Source organism: Lissotriton vulgaris, chromosome 1_1 (assembly GCF_964263255.1).
Source record: "Lissotriton vulgaris chromosome 1_1, aLisVul1.2, whole genome shotgun sequence".
NCBI lineage: Eukaryota > Metazoa > Chordata > Amphibia > Caudata > Salamandridae > Lissotriton > Lissotriton vulgaris.
The window spans coordinates 656,064,718-656,086,812 of record NC_141685.1 but is presented as its reverse complement, the minus strand read 5'-3'; the positions used below and the strand labels follow the sequence as shown (position 1 = coordinate 656,086,812).

At 45.6% G+C, this 22,095-nt stretch overlaps 1 protein-coding gene across 1 annotated transcript in view; it reads left to right on the top strand.

The window, feature by feature from the left end:
• TTLL7 (tubulin tyrosine ligase like 7) overlaps nucleotides 1-22,095 on the top strand; it is a 1,104,754-nt gene that overhangs the window by 249,019 nt on the left and 833,640 nt on the right. Inside the window, exon 3 of the mRNA XM_086936338.1 lies at nucleotides 17,317-17,402. The gene's annotated coding sequence lies outside the window, so the exon portion shown is untranslated. The remainder of the gene's footprint in view (nucleotides 1-17,316; nucleotides 17,403-22,095) is intronic.

The window sequence follows — 22,095 nt, the reverse complement described above, 5'->3', positions numbered from 1 at the left end:
GGAGGGTCTGTGGGTCTGAAAATTCTGGACCCTGCTATAATGTGGTACCGAAGCCCAACACTCGTGTCAGAAAATATCATCATACCATGACGAATTTGGTATCGGCAGACCGGTAATGATCAGGACATTACACCTATGTATTTGCGTCATGATCGAGTGATGCAATCACCCTTAAATCGTAATTTCTGACTTGAACCCTCGGTTTCCATTTTGTGAGCGGCATCCATCTTGGGGTTGCCCTTACATAGTCAATTGACCAAGGCCGAATTCGAGCTGAAAGGACACGTCCACCTTTGCTGACTCCCCTTGACCTAGGCGAGCTGCCTCCACTGCCTCCAGCCAAACCTGTTCGGGCAGTCCCCAACCCACTGGCCGAGCGAGATTAGCATCAAGGCACAACATGTCATAAACCGTTTACCGCATACAAACCACGCTTTATCATACACATACCTGTCTCTGTTTCTTCTTTATGGCTAGTTTTACAAGGAGGAGGTGCCCGATTTTATTGGGGTTTCATCGATATCTGATGGAAGTTCTGGGCCTGGCTGGGTAATCTATCACAAACTGGACAACGAAAATATGGGCTGGCCATCATGACTTTGCTTTTTCATTGTTTTGAAAATATGTATATGACCATACTGTAAACCAAAGAATTCTTGCCGGAAGCTAATATTTTTGTATAAAAGGAGAAGGCTGGTTCTGTAAAAACGAACAGTCTCCTGAGAATATACACACCGTGCTGTTGTACTTCTAGGACGCTTGTTACTTGGTTGCAGCCAATAAAACTCGATCCTTGACATCACCTAGAAGACTCTGTGTTTCTGTGGTCCAGAACAGGAAGAACTCAAGAGGTCTTTGGGTGTTCCCCCTGGCACCACCGGGTTCCTAAAAACCCGGCACCTCAATCCAGTATCCCATCCGCTGTCGTTGGTGTGATCCGCGGCATCCTTATACTATCCGCTTCTGAGGTCTCCGTATCGGAGTGTTCCTTGTCCTTCTCCGAGTCAGTGCCTTCCGGAGAGTGCATCCTCTGATCTCCCGAAAGAGCAGACACCGCGTCCAACACCCCCTGCCGCTCCACCTCAGTTTGTGACGCAGAAGACCTCCTCAAGCCTCGTCGTCTTTGTGATTTGCGCTTTGGTAGGCCTTCCGAAGAGTCCTGGGTCCTCTGTCCTTGGTCATCTTTCCCAGCTTTGTAGGATTCCAGCCATGCACATGCTTCTTCTTGAGTTTCATGGAAGCATGTCTTGTCATCTACAATTATTCTTAATTTGGCTGGAAACAGCAAGGAGTAATGCAGCCCCTCTTCCCTTAGCTCTCTTTTAATTGACAAGAAGGACGAGCGGCGTCGCTGGGTCTCAAATGTATAGTCAGGGAACAGGTTAACCGTGTTGTTCCCAACATGATAAGGGCCATTGGTGCGTGCCTTTTGAAGCAGCAGATCTCTGTCTCAGAAGTGCAATAGGCGGGCCACCACCGGTCGTGGGGGTCGCCCCTGCTGCGGCGGTCTGGCTGGTACTCTGTGCGCTCGTTCTAAGGTAAAAAAGGATGACAGTCCTTCTGGTGCCACTACTGATTTCAGCCAGTTCTCAAGATACTGCACCATGTCCGACCCTTCTGCTTTCTCGGGTAGACCCACTATGCGGATGTTTTACTGCCGATTTCTACTTTCGGCATCCTCAGCCCTTCTTTCCAGCGCAGTTATACGATCCAAGGCATTTGTCCCCGTGGCCTTTAACGCATTCTGCGCCGGTTCCATGACCTGAAGCTCCCCTTCCACTAGTTTCACTCTGTCCACCAGTTTAGAGTGGTCTGCCCGTAGAAGTCCCTACCCGTGGCCACTTGTGCTATATCTTGTTGGAGAGCAGTGCAGGAGTCTGCAATCGCTGCTAGGATTTTGTCAAATTGTTGCTGCATGTGAGGTTCCAGAGGCACTCCTGGCAAATCTAGTTCTGTCTGGTCAGGGGGTTAGCTATCTGATAGTGGTTGCATTCCATCCTTCTTCGCCTACGGTTCCCCATAGTGATGTCCGTTAGTGGTGATCTTATTAGCCCCCAGGGATCTGGTCCAAGTTGTACAGTCTGCAGCGATAAAGGGTCACTGCTACCGCACCCTTTCTCAGGGGACCAATCAAATAGTTACTCTCTTGCAGCAGCGCCGCCAGAGTTCAGCGCAGGGGCATAAGAATCCACTTTATTTCTGTGGTGTTCGCAAGTTCTGTCTACCCCTAGGGTGGTCAATATCACTCCTCAGGTGGGTGCTCACTCGGGTGCCGCCACTCTGGCATACTGCGCCCTCTGCTATGACCCACCAGCAGAGCTCACAGTATAGTCACTGGTAACAAGGCGCCAGATCTTGGGGCCCGAGCGGAACCAGCCCGCACCCCCGTCGATGCCCAAACAAGCTCCAACTGCTCCTCACCAGGTCTTAGGCGCCAGCTGTGGCGGCTCCAGTCGCCCCCGGGCCCAGCTAATCCCTATCTGCGCCAGCTCCGTGTCGTATTTCTCAACATGGGGGGCTGGTCAGCCCGTGTCGCTCCATCCTTGGGCCTGCTACAGCTCCCCACACCTTCAGGGTCGTGGCTCTCATCAATCGCTTATAGTCTGGGTGATGGCTCTATACCATCCGCCTCTATCGCGTCCAGAGCTCTCCCAGGGGCCGTTGTACTGTATCAGGCACTTGTTATCTCCCCCGCCCCAGCTTGCAGACCGTGGTGTCCCCGGGGCCAAGCGCCAACCTCCGCAGTTTGCGGGCCCAGGACCCGCCACACCCCACTCACCAGTGCTAGGTCGGGTCTCCTTTATGCCCCGGGTTCGGCCGCATCCGCCGCCTCAGCGAGTCAACTTTCTTTAGCAGTCCCAGGCCGTGCGATGATTACAACTCCCCCGGCGCCTTCTACCTCGTGTCGGCGCTGCAGGTACTTTTCACGTTGGCCGCAATAAGCGTGGGTCGGCAGACCGCTCTGTGTGTCTCCTCAGTTCCGCTTTCCAGGTCGAGGGCCCCCAACTGACACAATCTCTTGCCTCATTGTGCTATCGGCTCCCTGCCAGGAAGCACAAGCCTCCGCGAACGCCATCTCCGGGGCTCCCGTCACAGCACTGCCGCCATTTTGTGGCTGCTTCTCGTCGCCACCTCAAGCCGGGAGATCGGCCAGAACTCTATGAATCCGCTCTCTACTGCATCGAGACCGCGCCAAGATAGGCGCGCTCCGCTCCGCGATCCACTGGTGGCGTCAGGGGTTCCGACGCTTCGTTATTTCAGGAAAATAGTGGGTTTATCGGTGGAGCTCGTTGCTCACGCGCCTTCCTTTTATCGGCTTCCATGCCACGCCCCCGGCCTTTAAGCTCCATGTTAGGGCAGGCAGGGCTGGGCTTGCGTGATGCCAGCAAGGGGAGTGGGAAGTGGTTCCTGCACCATAGGTGCGCATGATTGTTTGGCCATGTTCTCCGCCGGCTGTATTGTACAGCCTGGGTGGAGAACATGCACAGGTTCTGAGTCCCTCTCTGAGTGCTGAACTACGTTGATCAGACCATTCACAATGCTGCTGTAAGACGGCTCCGTGTTTGGCTTGGGGATTCTGGGTGCTTCTGGGAGGCAGGGTACTGCATGGACGAAGGAGAGGCGGCGGCTTGCGACCCACAGGTAAGTATTTTTTATTTTCTTTCTTCTACCCGGCCCCCTCCCACCATCGACTACTACCCTTCACTGACTTATCCTCCACAGGCAGCAAGGTATCCTAACGATCAGCCCACTTACAAGTTTCTGGCTCAGTCCCCTTGCAGCTTTTCAGCTCATTGCTATTTGCTGCCTCACTAAAATCATGGTGAAGTCAGAGAACTAGCTGATAGCCTTTTTATTTTTGTCAGTCTGAGAATAAGTTCAGCAAGCAGAGCACTGGCGTCTGTCTGTCAATCTGTAGCTTGATTCAGGGCCTGGCTAACCTCCCTCCAGTAGACTTCTGAGTCCAGGCATTCACAAACCATGTAGAAAAAGCCTGTTTGCAGCCGGGCACCTAGGGAATAGTGCTATAGAGTTTGATTTTTATTTTACATGGTGTGATATATGTGCTGAGCACAACAACAAACTTCATTGGTTTAAAATGAGCATTCCTGAAAACCATAGGACTGGTGTATAATATCTCAACTATTACGCGCCCTGAGATATTATTTAACATGAACTTACATCAAAGTTTTAGCATATAAGGCCATGTTAAATTGTGAGATTCATGCCAGAACGGAGTTAATTTTTGTGAAAAGGTTTTAATAAGTTACTATTTTAGAACTAAGCACAGTTGTGCAAGTGTTGTACATATAAATATTGGATATCCTCTCAGAACTGAAGGTACAAAGAGAATACCTACTAATCCCAAGATATTGCTTGAAGTGGAATGCTTTTGACAACAGGTTTAATGAACCCTATCCCTGGTTTGAAAGGTAATTCTCCAAATGTGTGAATATTTGGCACAGTATCTCTTCCAGTCCCCATTATCAATAGGAATACAATTGTACTTTTCCCGCTTGTCTGTCAGTCTGACTGAAAGTAGTTTGAGTGGCTGAGAATTGCGATTCTCCTATTACCATGACTAGAGAATCTAGATTTCATTAAAGACATGGAGGCTGGCATTATGCAGATCTTTTAATGCAGTCTCAAAGCAGCTGCATACATCACAATACTGAGGTTCCAGAAAAGAACAATGAAAGAACATAAATGGCATGAGCTGACAACATTCTGTCTCTTTTAAATGACAAGGAGAAAACAAGTAAGTTCAGAGATATAATAAACTTCCGCGATTCCGGTTTGAAGACTTCTAAAGGATCCTAGTGGAGGCGTGAAGAATGAAGTAACCAAACGTGAAGTAAGCCAAAGCAACGGGCGGTTATTATGAAGGGTTACCTGAAAAGAGAGAAAGCAGGAAATGTCTCCAAAAGTATAACACCTAGATAAATAAGGAAATAAAGAGTTATTTCAAAAGCATCACAGGTATCAATATAAACAAATAGGTAGCAATATAAACAAATAGGCATTGATGAGGAAATGACCAAACACCAGTGAATGGGATGGGTGGGATAATATCAGCCTCCGTGTCTTTAATGAAATCCAGATTCACTTCTCATAGTAACAGGAGAATCGCAATTTCATTGCAAGGATGGAGGCTACATTATGCATGTTGGTAGCTTTGTAACACTACATTAGACATATGTTTGATAGGCTTGCAGTAGTGCCGTGCAAAGGTGCTAGCGTTCGACCAGTCGGCCGCTTTAAGAATGTCATCCAACTTACCTCCAGACCATAGAGATTTACTGGCCATGGCACCTCTAACAGAATGAGCTTGAAATTTTGATAAATCAATACCTGCTAAGTTCATGGCAGTTTTAACCCATCTAGCAATGGAAGTTGAGGATATAGCTTTATGAGGTTTAGCGAAGGAAATGAGAAGTTGTTTTTCATCTGCAGGGCTTAGAGTAGACATTTTCTGATCGTAAACTTGCATGCAATCAACCACACAGAGGTTTGGGCAAGGCTCGAAACTTAGATAGAAGATTGAATCAGACATGGTTTTTGTTCTTCTGTAAATTTTGAATTTGACCCCAAAGATGTTATAAGATCTGTTCAGGATCTCCAGGGCTTTGACGTCTGAGACCCTACGACAGGAGATAAGAAAAAGAAGAGTTGCAAGCTTGATGGAAAGGAAATTTCTATTCAGAAGAGAATTATCTGGCCAGGAGTTGAAATGGTCCAGGACTAGGTTTATATCCCACAGGGTTTGGTATTTGGATTTTGGAGGTCTTCTTAAGCGAATGCTTTTCATTACTCTGCAAACAATGGCATTTTTACCTACCGTTTTCCCACTGACCAGCATATGACCAGCAGAGATGGCCAATCTATAGCAATTGATTGACCTATAGTTACATTTTTATCAAATTGTTCGACCAGTAAGTTAACTATGTCAACGATAGGTGCCTGTAGGGACTCCAAGTTCCTTTCCAGGCCCCAACGAACTCAGCATTTCCAAATGTTGTTATATCTGTAATGAGTGCCTAGGGCCCAAGACTCTCTGTGGAGAGTTGCAGCTGATGACTACAACCCTGAGATTTCATTGGATCTCCTGACACTCTCTAAGCAAGAAGGTTCAAACTCCCTGATTGGATGAGGGGGTGAAAACCTCAGTCTGTTAGGAGATTCTCTTGAGAAGGGATTAGGAAGGGGGGGGTTGCATGGAAGTTCCAGAGTGGTGGGGAACCACGCCTGAGAGGGCCAGAATGGAGTTATCAGGACAAGAGAGCACTGGTCTTGTCTCACTTTCTGCAAGACCCTTTGGATCATGGCAAAGAGATGAAATGTGTATGCATTGACTCCTGACCATGGTTGGAGAAAAACGTTCACTGCTAGCGCACCGGGATTGAGCATCCAGCTGAAATATTTCTCGAGTTGGGACGTTAGTCTGCTCACAAAAAGGTCTATCTCTAGTGAGCCCCAGATCTTGATCAGGGTTCTGAAAATGAATACATTGAGTTTCCAATCGCTGTGATCTAACAGGAATCTGGAATTCCAATCGGCAGAGATGTTTGTCTTCCCGGGAATGTATTCTGCTTTGAGCGCAATTTTGTGCTCTAGACAGAACATCCAAAGTCTCCTGGCTAGATTGGAGAGGTCGGCAGACTTGGTACCTCCCAGGCGACTGATGTAAGCAACCGCGGACATATTGTCCATCATATGTCCATCTTTAAAATGGTTGACCTCCCTTGGAGAGAATGAAGCTCATCAGGGCATGAAGGCCAGCTGTTAACTCCAAATAAAGAATGTGGTGGTAAGATTCCTCTTGGGACCAGATCCCATCTGTGTTCTAATTGAGAAGGCATGCACCCCAGCCATGGAGAGACGCATCTGATTCTAAGACAAAAGCTGGCTCTGAGCCAAAGATTGCTTTGCCATTCCATGCCTCTAGGTTGTCTAGCCACCAGGTTAGTTCCGATTGGACTTCCTGGTCCAGGGTAACCCGATCTTTGTACCAGAGACCAGATCTTAGAGCTCTTCCTTTGATCCGTTGTAGGGCCTGATAATTTAGAGGACCCGGAAAAATTGCCTAAATAGAGGAGGAGAGAAGGCCGAGAAGTCTGGCTAGTTCCCTCAGGGGAAGGTCTTGTTGTCTCAAGACGTGTCTTGTCTCTTTCTTGATCTTTGTAATTTTGGCGGAAGGGAGAAGAAGGAGGCACTTTGAGGTATCCACGGTGAAGCCGAGGAACTCCAGAGATTTGGAGGGAGTTAGGATAGATTTTTCTTTGTTTATAATGAATCCTAGACTCTCTAAGAGGTCCACTACGGTTTTCAGGTCTTGGAGAATTTGTGGAAGATCTTGCGACATTATAAAAATGTCGTCGAGATATATGATAAGGCGGATACCTCTTTCTCTTAGGATAGAGGCAATCTTTCTCATGACCTTAGTAAAGCACCAAGAGGCAGAAGAAAGTCCGAAGGGAAGGGCTTGGAATTGATAAAGATGATTTTTCCACATAAATTTGAGGAAAGGTCGGTGGGTTAGGGCCATAGGAATGGTGAATTAGGCGACCTTCAAATCCAGTTTGGCCAACCAATCTTCTTCCGAGAGGAGGTCTCTCAGGAGGTGGATACCCTCCATCTTGAAATGTCTGTAGACTAGATATTTGTTGAGTTGTTTTAAATTTATTACGGGTCTCCAACCTTTCCTTTTTTTCTCTACGAGAAATAACATACTTATAAATGTTAGTGTTTCCAAGGGGTCCTCTATTATTGAGCCTTTTTGGAGCATGGAAGAGATCTCCTCTTCTACAATCTTTTGTTTGTCTTGAGAGAGAGGCATGTCTCTTGGGAATGAGGTTTGTGTGGGTATTTGGACAAAATCTATCATAAAGCCCTTGACAGTGTTTAGGACCCAGGGATCCTGAGTTATTAACTTCCAATTTTGGAAAAAATGTTTGAGTCTGCCTCCCACCTTTATGGGAAAAGAAGGGGAAGGAGGGAGGGGAGGGACACTTACTTGGTTGGTTGGAGCTGAAGGTGCCACGAGATCTAAATCCTATCGAACGTGTTCCTCTCCCATGCTGGGGGTAGAAGGTAGGGGTGTTGAATTGTTGGTATGCGTGTCCGAAGCCTATGGTTGGAAGGCTCCTTCTTCCGGCCCGTCCAAAAAGATTATTGTTAAAAACCTTTTTCATATTTTGTTGGGCCTTGTCTAGGGCTGTAAAATTCGAGACATATTTGCCAAGCAGCTTGATATGGTCTTCTCCAAACAGCAGGCCTTTTGGATTGTTAGATGGGACCCAAGACGTCAAGAAGACGGTCTCCTTTTAGGGATTTCTTCATTTCTTTTCTAGGGTCCCGACCGAGCTTTAAAGAGAAATTTTATGAGCTCGGGGTCCAAGTTAGGGGTTTGACAGTTTTTTTTTTCAATGGAAGGTCTGGAGCATTCAGCTCTTAGGTTATTGCTTGTGTCCCTCTGAAGGAGCTTGAATATATCAGAGTCTATAAATGCCTCTCTTTAAATGTATCAGAGTGTTTTAATGCTTCTCTTTAAATTCCCCTCTTTTTTTTTTTAATTAGAGAAACAGAAGATTATAAAATCATGCCCAGAAAGAGGCTAGCGGTGCTTAGAACAGCTGGTCTTCAATTGTAGGTTATGGAGACAGCTGATCGGCAACTGCCGATCGCGAGGACTGGTTGCCATAGGAACGTTCATGAAGAGTCTGGAGTTACGGGAGAAAGGACCTTGGCAACCCTATGACGGGACGTAAGCGTTGCGAAGGTACTTTTCTCTAAATTTCACTGAGGTTTAGGAACGCAATTTGTGAGACGCTGCCTGCATCGCGAAGGAGGCAAGAGTCGGGCCTGCACCGAGAGCTCGTTAAGTCGTGAGTAGGGATAGAGAAGTCAGGAGCAAAGTGGTGAGCGAGGCAGTAGGCAATTAAACACTTACGTGAAATAGTCTGAAAATGAGTGTTAAAATACAAGAATAAACACAATAGTGAAAAGGGATGGACTTACCTGACTTGAGAAAAGGAAGACAAGAAAGGGAGGGGGATCTCCATGAATTGGACATCGGTGAGGTGGGGGTTAGGCCACCAGTGATCACCTAAGAGGGAAAAGGGTAAATTTATTGAAATATAATGGAAGGTAAGGAAGGAGTTACTTATCTGCTTGGAGCTGCATTTAAAAGAGGCAGATTGTTGTCAGCTCATGCCATTTATGTTCTTTCAATGTTCAAGTCTGGAACCTTAGTTTTGTTATGTATGCGGCTGCTTGGAGACTGCATTAAAAGATCTGCATAATGTAGCCTCCGTTCTTGTAATGAAATCACTTGGTACAACAGTGACACATCTCTTGTCTCCTTGCCCAGAGCGAGAATGAATTGGGCCTAGGAGATTCAGCATACCATGTCTTCCATGTTCACCTCACCACAATCGCTAGGACCCAGCAGTAGGAACTGCTGCTCAGCGAGATTGCAGTCCTATGCTAGATCTTAAAAGTTCTGATGGTTCCACCTTCATATGGATCTCCTGCCTGGATAACCCTTTACTATTCCTGTTTGCCAGTGTTTCACCCCCTCGTTAAATGGAGTCACAGTATCCCCAGTTGGAGGATCCCAGGCACATAAGCTATACATTTATGCATACGTCAAAGGCCTGCCTCGAGCCCAACAGCATCAGAGAAAAGTTAAATGTCACAAAAGATTCCCATCCCTGCCTTTAGATCTAAGGAGCATATTCACTGTTTTCCTTACCATATGGGGTAGTGTACCAATGTTTGCTACTGCCATATCTGGTGTACTAAATCACCTGGCTGCCCATTGCAGCTGAGCAACCAGGTAGTACAGGCCATAGTAGGAGACCCCAGTTCCCCTTCCGTTGGTGGTAATTGGATTTTATTCAGTGCCCACCTATGCCTCATATCAGTTCCAGCAGCATATTGTCTGTTAGAAATGGGAATAACGGTTACTCAAGCAGCAACCGCAATTCTTATCAGGGTGAGGCACAGGCAACCCCAAATTAACCTGTGCTAAGCCCTCTGGTAGCTTGGGATGGATTAGTTAGGCTTAACTTAGAAGTACTTTGTGAAGTATTTATGCAGCACTTCAAACAGAAATAAAGAGTAAACACACCACTAGAAAAATCCCACACCAATTTTAGAAAAATAGAGCACATGTTAAGGAATAAATCGAGACCAAAGGTCAAAACTAGTCTGGAGGCCAGCAAACTAGACCTTGGAGTCACTCTGTGTTACTGGGTTGAACAGAAGCAGGTCCAGTCTGTCTCACCCAGGCCAGAGGGCAGCAGGAAGCAAAAAAGTACAGCAGGGCAGCAGTTCTTCAGAGCAGTAGTCCAGCAGAGTGGCAGTCCATTCAGCAACACCCCAGTCCTTCTTTCGGGCAGAATAGCTACAGGTCTAAAGCGTACTGAAGAGTTGATGTCAAAGGTCCAATATTTACACCTGGGCCTTCCTTTGAAGTGGGACAAGCTTCCAGAGGTTTCCCATTGAAGTGCACATGTTTTCTGCCTTCTCTGCATTGGCTCCAGACTAACTATAGGCGCTATGCATCCATTTCTGTGGAGGCAGGATGCACAGACGTGTTTCCCTTGCTCGCTGTGCCACTGGATTCAAGCTAGACTCAATCAATCAACCTCCACCTCAGACAGACAACCTAACTCCCCAACTTCACGAGGGACCTCAAAACATGGCTCTTCAATAGACCGCCTCCTTGATGGACTATACCCTGCACCCACTGCCCACCAGTGCCTTGAAACCCTTACGGTGAGTAGTCATGCTCAACAAACCCATGATTGATTGATTGAATCAATCAGGGAATTGTGAAGTGCACTACTCACCCTTGAGGGTCTCAAGACACTGAGGGGAGGGGGTGCAGCTCCAGGTCAGTCAAAGAGAAAGGTCTTGAGGCTCTTCCTTCATTATTTCGTGTATGGTAAGCCTTTTCTGACCTTTTAGCTTACCCCAGGTATCTCATTTTATGGGCACGCTTTTTATAATAAGTCGCATGCACGCGGAGCACCTTTAATGTTGATTACCGCGGTCCGTCACTTTGCACATACATTACTTTTCTCGCATCTGTTTTTTACATTTACATTCAATCACTTCGAGTAACTGCTCAATGCACTTGGTCATTTCTTTCTCGCGCTGCTCGTGGTATTACCTGGCACGTCTTACACCTGTTTTTCGGTATCTGCACAGCACCTACGATAACTTTGGAATAAGCTTTCTCACTGCATTGCCTATGTTTTTCACTTCATAATTTCCATACAGCACTTCAGTTTCCTTCCTTGCATATCACCATGCTTACCATTGCAGCCCCACTGGCCACCCCCTTTCACAACCGTCGCATTTCATTACTCTGCACAACCTTTTTGACTTTTTGACTATGATGCAATTTTAATTCGAGCCTCTTGCTACATAGCGTCTATCTTTGTTTCTTTCCAGACACCTGCCCCCTGAAGAAGAGCTCAATGCTCGAAATGCATTGGGGTTGTTTCCTACGAAATTATGAATTGAATACATTTCGTCACCTTTGATTGTATTGCTACTACTTGAATTTATTCATCGAACGGAATGCTGAACCATATGATGAAATATGACTTGTCCTACCGATTGAATTAAACATCAGAATATCTATTCTACTACTTTGGATTACTTTTTTTGCGTTTCACCGCAGCAATTGATTTTGCCTACAGGTGTGCTCAAGCTAATACCCTTACACCCGTAAGGTTCACTGCGTGCCAGGATTAGCGCCTGCATGCCCTTGGCCTCTGAACTAAGATTCTCGACATGGCAGAGAATGGCAAGGTTTTGGAATCTCTCATCTCCCCAGTGCTCCTCTCTGGTTGGGCGCAGTTTGCAATTGCCTTCATGGGCAATGCTAATCGCTCTCTGTCCACTGAACAGAGAGTTTCCTTCCAGACCGGACTGGGAACCAAAACCGGCCCTGGCAAAGTGCTCAGCTGCCCACCCCCCACCGAGAGTTTGGGGGTTCGGCCGAGCTGTTTGCCAGGGCTGGTTTCGGCCAATTTTTTTACAGGGGCCGATGTTGCAGCTATGCTGCAAAAACAGCCCCTGTAGCAAAAACGGCCCCAGGGGCCTAAAATCGGCCCCCACCCTGGTGACCCACTGGGGAAATGCTCGGGGCCCGCTACTGCTAGTTCCTTCCTAGTAAAGGTACTCCTGAAGCTTGGGGACCTCGCCGACTCATAGGCGGTCGATATGGCACAAGGGGGGCTCTTGGATGAGCCTTTTTTTAATGGACTTGGAAAGTTTGTGAATATCGTCACTAGACAAAGCCCAGTCCTCTATTAAAAGGTTTTTTCCACTCGGGTTTTCTGTGGGGCCGGTTGATCAGGGGCCGCTGGCCGACACGCCTTTCTCTCAGTTTCCTGCTAGAGGGCAAGGCTCCAGGTGCGGGCAATATCAAGACCAAATCCGCTTTGGGAATTTCTACCCGACCCGCAGAGGCCGAGGACACAAGGGATTTGTGGCTCCCTCCACTTCCGGTGAGTGTTTGCCCTTCTACCCTCAGAAGTGGGGGGATACCTGGCAAATCTTTTCCATTTTTGACAGTCAAAAACAAGCGATGCGTGAGTTCTACAGACAGTTCAGGGGGTTCACATAGAGTTTTATGGGTCCCCATGTCAAGTTACACACTGCAGACCGCTCCAGTTCTCACAACAGGAGGTGGAAATGGTGAAGACCAGAAATACATTTTCAAGAGTTCAATGAGTAGCTGGTGTACCTCCATTTCAAAATGGAGGGTATCCTCCACCTTAAGGACTGGATGGTCTGCCTGGACCCCCGATATGCCTATTTGACCACACTGATTTTCCCTCCTCACACAAGGTTCCTTCAGTTCATCTGGCGACAGGAAACGTTTCAGTTTGCAACTCTACCCTTTGGCCTCTCCTGTACTCCTTGTTGCTTCATGAAAGTGTTCAAACCAGCCATGGAATACCTCCGGGTGCAAAGGATCTGACTCATTATTTACCTAGACGATATGCTCCTCCTGGCACATGAACCCAACCGTTTTCAGCCCAATTGCAGGTAACTGTCAGCCTGTTCGAAAGTCTTGGCTTTGTGATAAATGAAAAGAAATCCCTCCTAATCCCTTCTCAAAAGGCTTTTTTTCTGGGGGTCATCATAGACTCCACCTAGACTACCCTGAGTCTTCCTTCTCGGTAAGTGTTCAAGATCCAACATGAGCTTCAGATAATGTTAGCCCAACACAGAGTTTCCTTGCATCAGATTGCTTGCCTGGTAGGTCTATTGTCGTCATCCAACCAGGTCATAATTATGGGGATCCTGTACTATCGGGCCCTTCAGAGACTAAAGGCGGCACAAACGCGAAGGGGCCTCTCTTACTCCCAGTTGGTCGTCCTTTCGGATGACGCATGGGAGGAGATTCTCTGGCAGCTTTCCCACATGGAAGTATGGAACGGGAGAGTGATTTTCTGCTCTGCTCCGGAGCCCATTATAGAATCAGATGTCAGCAGGTCCGGCTTGGACACTCGGTGTGGTGGCTTCTCCACAGAAGGGTTGTTGTCTGCTCAAGAACGGAGATTGCACATCAACTGTTTGGAACTCTTGGCCAGATCTTTTGTAGTCTGGTTTGTAGTCTGGTTTTGGACCAGAGATAAGGTCCCGTCCTGTGTCCTGCTCAAAATGGACAGCATTTTGGTGATCAGGTATATCAATCACCTGGGAGACATGCGATCCAAGGTACTCTCAAATCTGGTGACCAACTTCTGGCAGTTGTGCCTAGATCATCAGATATATCCTACCGGTCAGGAGAACTAGGTGGGGGGCTGGCAGTCCACTCACTTCCAGGACTCCAGCCTTTGGAATCTTCATCTGGAAGTCTCTGCCAGCCTGCAGAGCCAATGGGGCTCGATTTCCCTATTCACAATGATTATGAGGGCAGCAGCCCAGATCATGCGACAGACACAAAAGTAGTTTTGGCCACTCCGATTTGTAATTCACAAGTCTGGTTTCAGGTTCCTCTGGAACTTACATACGATTTTTCAATCCGTCTCACATATTTCTGGTTATTCTTCTCAATCCGGATCGGATCCCATATCAGATGGTACTAGAAGGTGCCCTCCCCCTAATTGCGTGGCGGATTACAAGGGTCGATGGCTGCTCCCGGGTCTTTCAACACAGGCTGAAGACCTCTTGTCAAAGGCCTGGTCTGATAGCACCATCAAGTGATACCAGTCAGCCTAGACGAGATGGTGTCATTGGTGTGTGCGTAGGAGTTGTGATCCTGGGGGCACTGACATAGCTCAAGTACGGAATTTCCTGGCTAGTTTAGCACAGAAGTGTATGGTATATCGCTCAATAAATAAATTCTGTTCAGCTATCTCGGCGTGGGACATTTGCCCCTGGAAGGGTGCCCTGTGGGGTAACATCCCTTTGTATGTCACCTTTAACGTGGCATGTTGTTATCACTTCCCCTGGATACACGTTATTTGGCTCTGTGGGATGTTAACAAGGTGCTTAACTTTTTCCTATTCTGGCAGCTCAATAGGTTCCTATCGCGGAAGGAGCTCTCGTGAAGCTGACAATACTGAGCTGCATGGAGTCGTGCAAAAGGCTATCCAATGTTCAGCCCTAGACATCCGAAGAACGACAACAGGAGGAAGGTCCTTCTCCTACCTGGCCGCCAAGACCTGGAACTCCCTCCCTCCTGACCTGCGCCTGACCCAAGACCACCTCTCCTTCAGGAAGAAGCTCAAGACCTGGCTGTTCGAGCAGTAGCCCCCCCCCACCAAGCGCCTCGAGACCCTCCGGGTAAGTAGTGCGCTCTATAAATGTCTCTGATTGATTGATTGATTGATTGACATTACTGTAAGGACAATTTCCCCCCTCTCAGGTATCTTTTATGCTTAGCAGACATACCAAATCTAATACTAGGGACTTAGAATACCCAGCTTTTCTGAGTTCTCCTAAGTTATGTGTAGTTCAATGTCTTAAGGCCTGTGAGGAGATGTCCATGGACTTCAGACCCCCCGGTGAGAGACAGCTCCTAATTGCCCTCAGAAAGCTGCACAAGGTTGTGTGCTCCCTAACCATAACCCGTTGGGTATGGTTGGTTATGCAACAGGCTGGAGTGGATCTAAAAATCTTTGGTGTGCATTCCACTCGTGGAACCATGGCCTCCAAGGCATTCAGTCTGGGTGCCTGCCTTGAAGATAGTGTGAACACAGCCAATTAGTCATTGAATTCTACCTTTAAGGCATTATATTTTAAGCCAGTGTTGGATGTGGCTCATTTGGTGGTGAGTAACCTTTAAACTAGCATAATCCTTGCCTCTGGTCCTGACACAGAATGAAACATTTCCTAGCTATCATAACTGAAAGTTTCAATTCTATTAATGACTCTGAGGCAAGCATTATCCCACCCACGGATTGCTGATCCAGGAGACCTTCCCTGTGACTACTAAGTATTGAGTTACATTATCATAGTCATGACTATTGTAAGTTTATGTGGATTGATGGACATGTGTTGTGCATGCCTAGTTTATGATGTAGGCTTGTCTGTGGGTATTCTTGGTAATTTGATCTCTTTTTCCAGGACCGAAAAATGAGCAGCAGGACTTGTGAAAAAAGTGCCATGGCCTGACTCATGCAACGAAAAGGGAGCTAAGAACAGTGGCAAGGGACTATGAGACAGACACTGTCACCGGATTAGACACTGATGGACTGTTGGACCACGTTGTCCATTGTTTATTTTTATCAATTCCCACTGTTTCATGGTAAATGTGGTTTGTGGTTAAACTGTATTAAAATGTCTGGTGAGAATAAAGTGAAGAAAGCGACAGCATAATCCTTGACTTACGATAGATAGGAAAGTTTTCATTCAGTTGAACAATTGCATTTACCTTACATAATTTCGCAAAACGAATAGGCACTATTCCCTGCAGTTGCTTTCTGTGTATGTGCTTAATAACGTAGCACCTGCAAAATATATCAACAAATTGAAGTATGCTGCCAGCCAGCATAAGTATGCTGCAAACATGTTATGCTACTACAATATTGTGGCCTAAGTACTGCCTTACAAGTATTGTTTAGAAATATATCACCCCGTCAGAGTTAGAATCAGAAAATCTACTCCAATGGGGCATTATTTGTGTAAATATTTGACTCACTGAATAAATAGATTTCATTTTACTCTCCTTTAAGGTAAAAGGAATTTATGTCCATTACTGTTTCAAAATGTATTTATTTTTAATCTTGTAGTAATGTACTACGGAATATCAAGGCTCCGAGTTTCATGATAAAAGGTTATCATGGGCACAATATCGAAAAGCAAAATATTGAAAGATAAGTGTATCTAGAGGAAGTATATGTTTACAATTCGTAGCACCACATCTACGTACCTTGAAGATATATACTGTCAAGGTATATATATGTGGGGTTAGGTCAAGAAAATTGAAATTTACCTTCAATATTTAGGATTTGATGTTTTGTCCTCGATATTTGTTTACTTTGGCATTTAACTCCTTCGACGCTACTGACGGAACCGTTCCGTCACGCCCCTCGGGTGGGCTGTGCTCATGATGGAACGGTTCCGTCACGGCACGGCCGCTGCGCCTGCGCGGCACTGACTTTGTGTCTGCGCGGCGGGTTTCATTAAGCGGGCGGGGCCGTGACGGAACCGTTCCGTCACAAGCACAGCTCACCCGCGAGCCGTGACGGAACGGTTCTGCCACCAGCGCAGGTGAGCCACGCGCCCGCCCGCCCGCGACCGTTAGCGCTGCGGCGGAATAGCCGCCGCAGCGAAAGGGTTAATGTTCAGGGGGCATAACAGCGTGCAGATCATTGCATGTCTGTGCAATGCTGATACCAGGGAACATGCCACATTTTCACCAAGCAGAATCCTAAAACGGGGGGAATGAAGCTTTATCACTTTGTCTTCGATTTGTCAAATATTTTTTTTGTCATACAAATTACAGTTGTGTGTTAGCACAAACCTCCCTGACTTCTTTAACTTATGTGTGTAGGTAAAGAACCTAGCTGTAAACAACTGTCACTTATTGAAAGAATAAACTGATCCTAGACTGAGAGCCTCAGAGGTGCTCCTGATAATTCCTTCTTAATATTTGTGGCAAAATAGTAAATAGTAGACGACCTGGACGGTGACTGATAGTCAATGTGCTGAATTACATGAAGTGTGTAGATCAGTTTCGTATTAAGTTTATGTAGACTTTTATCTGTTACAGTATTTCTAATATTAAAACAATAATGATATTCAATTTCAATACGAATTTCAATTTCTTCTCGTTTGCAGAATAATTTGGGACTTGTGAAGTGTTAGAGTCAAGAATGCTTTAACTGATGGTCTCTGATCACGGCATCCACATGCCATTTGCAAAGGTAATTTGTATACATTGTCTGCTGCCTTTTTTTGATAATTGTAACAGGAGAAAAAAAAGATTTCGTTACTACACATGTCTCACAATTGTATAACTACTCCTTAGGGGTAACAAAATGACATCTGAATCCTATTTTCAGAAACTCCTGAGTACAAACCATCTTGCAGTACAGCTAGAGCCCGCCTATTTATTATTCGTATAATGCTACTCCAGATTCAATTTTATCTATTCATGTATTGTGTAAAGCAAAGAAGATGTATGTATCACTCTTACGTACCGCAGAAAATAATTTTATAAAAATGACAGCAGATATGAAGAATTATAACGTCTTCTTTTATAGTTGAAGGCAACCTTAGGGAGACACACATGTAACAATAACCTTTCCACAAATGCTAGACTTATCATGTCTGCAATTAGGCAGAACTACTGGCTAATACATGTGTTGAAACCAGAAAGCATGAAAGTTCTAAAGATTCACATTGAACAATGTGTCCTCATTTGTTTAAGCCTGTGGCACAATTGGCATCTACAGAATGCAGCTACAGTTCACAGAGACAATTTTGATGGTATGTGGGACGGAGATAGGATCATATTAATAGCCACAAAAAACGGGAGTTGCCCACTTAAGCTATTACATTATATACAAAGCCGTACACACTTAACAAGGTTTTTTACATTGAGTTCAATTAAAAAATCATTCTCAAACACAAATGCTATACCCTCAATACAGAATCCATTGAGGGTAAAGAATTTGTGTTTGGGAATGTGAAAAATGAGCGTAAAACCTTTACGAACGGCAATAGCTGTAATGTGATCTATGCTATTTTTTGCCTCTGTAATAAGATCTATGTGGGGCAAACAACACAGAAGATTAAACTACGAATTTCCCAGCATCGCTGCAGGATCCGTTGTAAAACAGCGAACGCCCCTCTAATTGAACATTTTACTGAGAAGGGGCATAATGAGAATGATGTCCGTTGGACAGTGATCAACCAAGTCACCCTCCCACCAAGAGGAGGTGACCTCACAAGACTCTTGAATAAAGAGGAACTAAAATGGATACTGAGAACGGACAGTTTAAACACCGGACTCAATCTTCAGGAAGACTGGACAAATCTAGTCTGACCAGTGCCACCACTGAATTGAACTCAATGTAAAAAACCTTGTTAACTGTGTACGGCTTTGTTTGTAATGTAATAGCTTAAGTGGGCAACCCGTTTTTTGTGGCTATGATTCTATAATGTCTTCACACCGCCGAACACCTCACAATTCACGTCACTGGCACTTCCTTTTAACCGCCTTATCACTAACAGTCCGTGTTTTCTCTACTGCAACCCTTTGAATAATTCACCATCTTAAGAAGGCCGCCATGGAACCATATCCTTCCCCATACACCTGAGCCCTCTTCTATTTTTACGTGGTTCCTTGGATTCTTACGAGCAGGCTCGAGGCTAGTCCTTTGCACCAGCCTATCCCAGAACGCATTGACGAGGAGGACTCGATACCAACTGATCCGGTAAGCCCTCGTCCTGTACGGAAATTCCTCTCCCTTCTACTTGTGTTCCTCTTTCACGGAACCTCTCCTAACTTCCCACCTCCTTCCTTCCCAGGTACTCCCAGTTTTTAATACAACAATCGGATTCCCGATTCCCGCTGACCGGTCCCCACTCGGGTAAGAATCCGTCATAACCCCGCTTCCATGCGGTCAAATTGCTCTCCTCTCCCCATCCTAATGCAACTCTTGGTATTTTCCAGGTGACTTCCGTAATTTAATTTCCATACGGAATCAAGCCATGGAAACTACACAGTAAGCCCAGTCCCCCCACTGCGCCGTTACCTTTCTTCACTGCGCCGTATTTTTTAGAATGCCACCACCTCGCAGTTCCCTTACTGCGCCGTTAACTTTCTTCACCGCGCCACAATTTTAGAACGTTACCACCTCGCGCTTCGGCACAAAATTAATTGTTGGCATTACCCTACCATTTGACCACCGTGACCACTGGTTAAGACCGCGTCAAATCCCCATTTCACTGCAGGCACTACCCAGTGAAATTGCTACAACCACGCTCACGCCAGTTCCTCGAACCCGTGGAATTGACAATTTCTCACCATAACCTCTTCACAGCAGTAGACTCCCACCCACGAACACTACTGTTAGTCACATAAAGACAATGTGGATCCTCTCATTGTTCCAAACACAGTCCCTCGTTCCCCACGATCACGGCGGTAATCTTCATGGTTTGTGCATCAACTTGCTTTTTTTTTAAAACACACCCCTTAAGCACTGACCACCACGTTGAAACTGATTTAAATCACCCTTGTTCAGTTCATAATCTCTTGTACATCTCCTTTCCCCACTTTTCCTTTTTAGGTTTTAGAGGCTTGTAACTATTAGGCATTTATGAAATGTCCTGATGATGATCCCTGTGATTTAAATGTGGGATCAAAACGCCGTCGACCAATTCATGTGCCATATACAGTGTGTATACCATGTACGATGTTGATGTAATGGCGCATCTTAGAATATTTGTTCACACTATGATTTAAAGAACAATTTAAGCTTTTTGCCTAAAAGCCCTTTCCTGTTCACTTTGAGTGTACTAAAGTGTCTATGTGTAATTGAGGTACAGGCTTGTGCCCCACACCGTGAGTCTGTTGAAGGATATTCTTTCTAATTTGTGCTATAAAGCAAATATACTTGCTCACCACTGTCCGGCTGGACAAGTCACTGAAATACAGAATCCATTGTGTCTGTATTCATTTGTATGATTCATCCTGTGTTGCATGGGACTGTTGTTGTTTTCAAAAAATTGTTCCCTGAGGTCCCTTGCTGATTTACTTGGGGTTCCTTGTTGTTTTGAAATAAACTCCTCCTAATAAGACATTAGATCCTTTGGTGGTTCACCAAGAAGGAAGGCCCCTATTTGTATAAATCAGGTGGAAGTCTAACCATCAATAGAAACAGGCATTCCACCTGCATGATTTTAATTGATGAAGCTCACATTTCTACCTTACAAGTTGATCTATGAACTTTGTCTTATTGAGGGAATACTTTGAAGAGAACCTTGACTCTTAGGCAACCCTGTACCACTTTCCGTCAAAGAGATGGAAGCCACACAACTCTAGTAAAATGTACAATGTGGAGACATCATACATTTAGGTGTAGGGACACACAATGCAGGTAATACAAGATGTGAAAAACAAAAAAAGAGCCGAAGCTCAAGGTAGGGAACGGTAGGGAAAGGTAGCAAAATTGTAACTCTAGAATAGTGAGGCGTCCCCCATATGGTTCAATAAATATAGATGTATGGGGTAGTAGCTTTAGGGGCTTATTTATTTCCATAACCTTCTGCAATTGACTGAATTGATTCCATTCCAATAACGTCTTTTGCAGATTGAAAGAAAAAAGCCTATGTTGGTGTCCTTCAAAAATCAGACCATCATGCACTCGACCTAGCCTGTGTTTGCTCTTTCTGGGAACTATTTTTGGTCTACCTCGTTAAAGGCTGCTTTAACAAATAGTAAAAGTATTGAACGTGTGTTATGACTTCATCATTAATTCTGTATGGTTACTTTGTAAGGTATGTGTCTTAGCTATTTCCATCAGCTACTTTTAGGATAATGCATTGCAATAATATACATGCTTTCCTTCTGTAAGTGGTCATAAAATCAAATCTAAAAAACAAATAGGCCCATCCTGGTTGTCTTTGTTTCATACTCAAGGCTGTTGTGATTTGATTTGGGTTCTGATGATCCGCACAGCCATGATAGCAAAAACAGCTTCCTCTAGAAGTGTGGCTCAACGGTTAGAGGCGGCAGACCCGGAGGCAGAGGTCGGCTCGGGACCAGGGTTCAATTCCTGATGCGGCCGGGTGCAAGACCAATGTCAGTGGGCCCGATAAATCTCGCCTCGGTGCCACTCTAACCATGGGGTCCCACGCTGCAACTCTGGGCAATAGCTTGCTTAATCGCCACTCCGGCCCCATCACCGCCGGGTATGCCTGGCTGCACCTTGGGGATGCCCAGTAAAGGGACCATCTCACAGGGAAAGCCAGGACGGGTTCCCCAGTGGTACAGCGCTGGGACGCTTCTGGGTAACCACGCGCTCTATAAATCCAACATTCATTCATTCATTCATTCATTCATCGCTGATTGAATTAGTGCATAGTATTCAAAACTATACTCTCAGGGATGGCTGATGTGAAGATCTGTGAATGAAACACCACCAGTTGTAGTTTATTTGTTATTTCAGGGGGCGGAGAAACCACTGCTCATCAAGCACTGTTGTAGGAACCTGCCTTGACCATATAAGATACCTCAATGTTGAAATTGTGCATGACAAGCGCTGTTGAGCCTAAGGAAGGATTTTTTGGTTTCTGGAGTCCATGAAAAAGCTGTTTCCTATTTTAGAACTGTGGCTAGTCGAGCGATAGCTGTAGAATAATGGTGGATAATTAATCTGTACAATGTTACCTAAAGCCTATGAATTCAGGGAGGCCTTCAAGGTGTTTATCTGTGCGTACTTTTGTTTGATGACATTTTCATTTCATCCCTTTTTCATAAAGCAAATGATGGAGTAAAAAGCATAGTGCACATGCACTTCATACATTGTAAAAAAGGTAAATATATCATCCCAGTAGATTACCCCATATTCTCCAGTATTGAATCTTTCATAGATTTACATGTTTGAATGT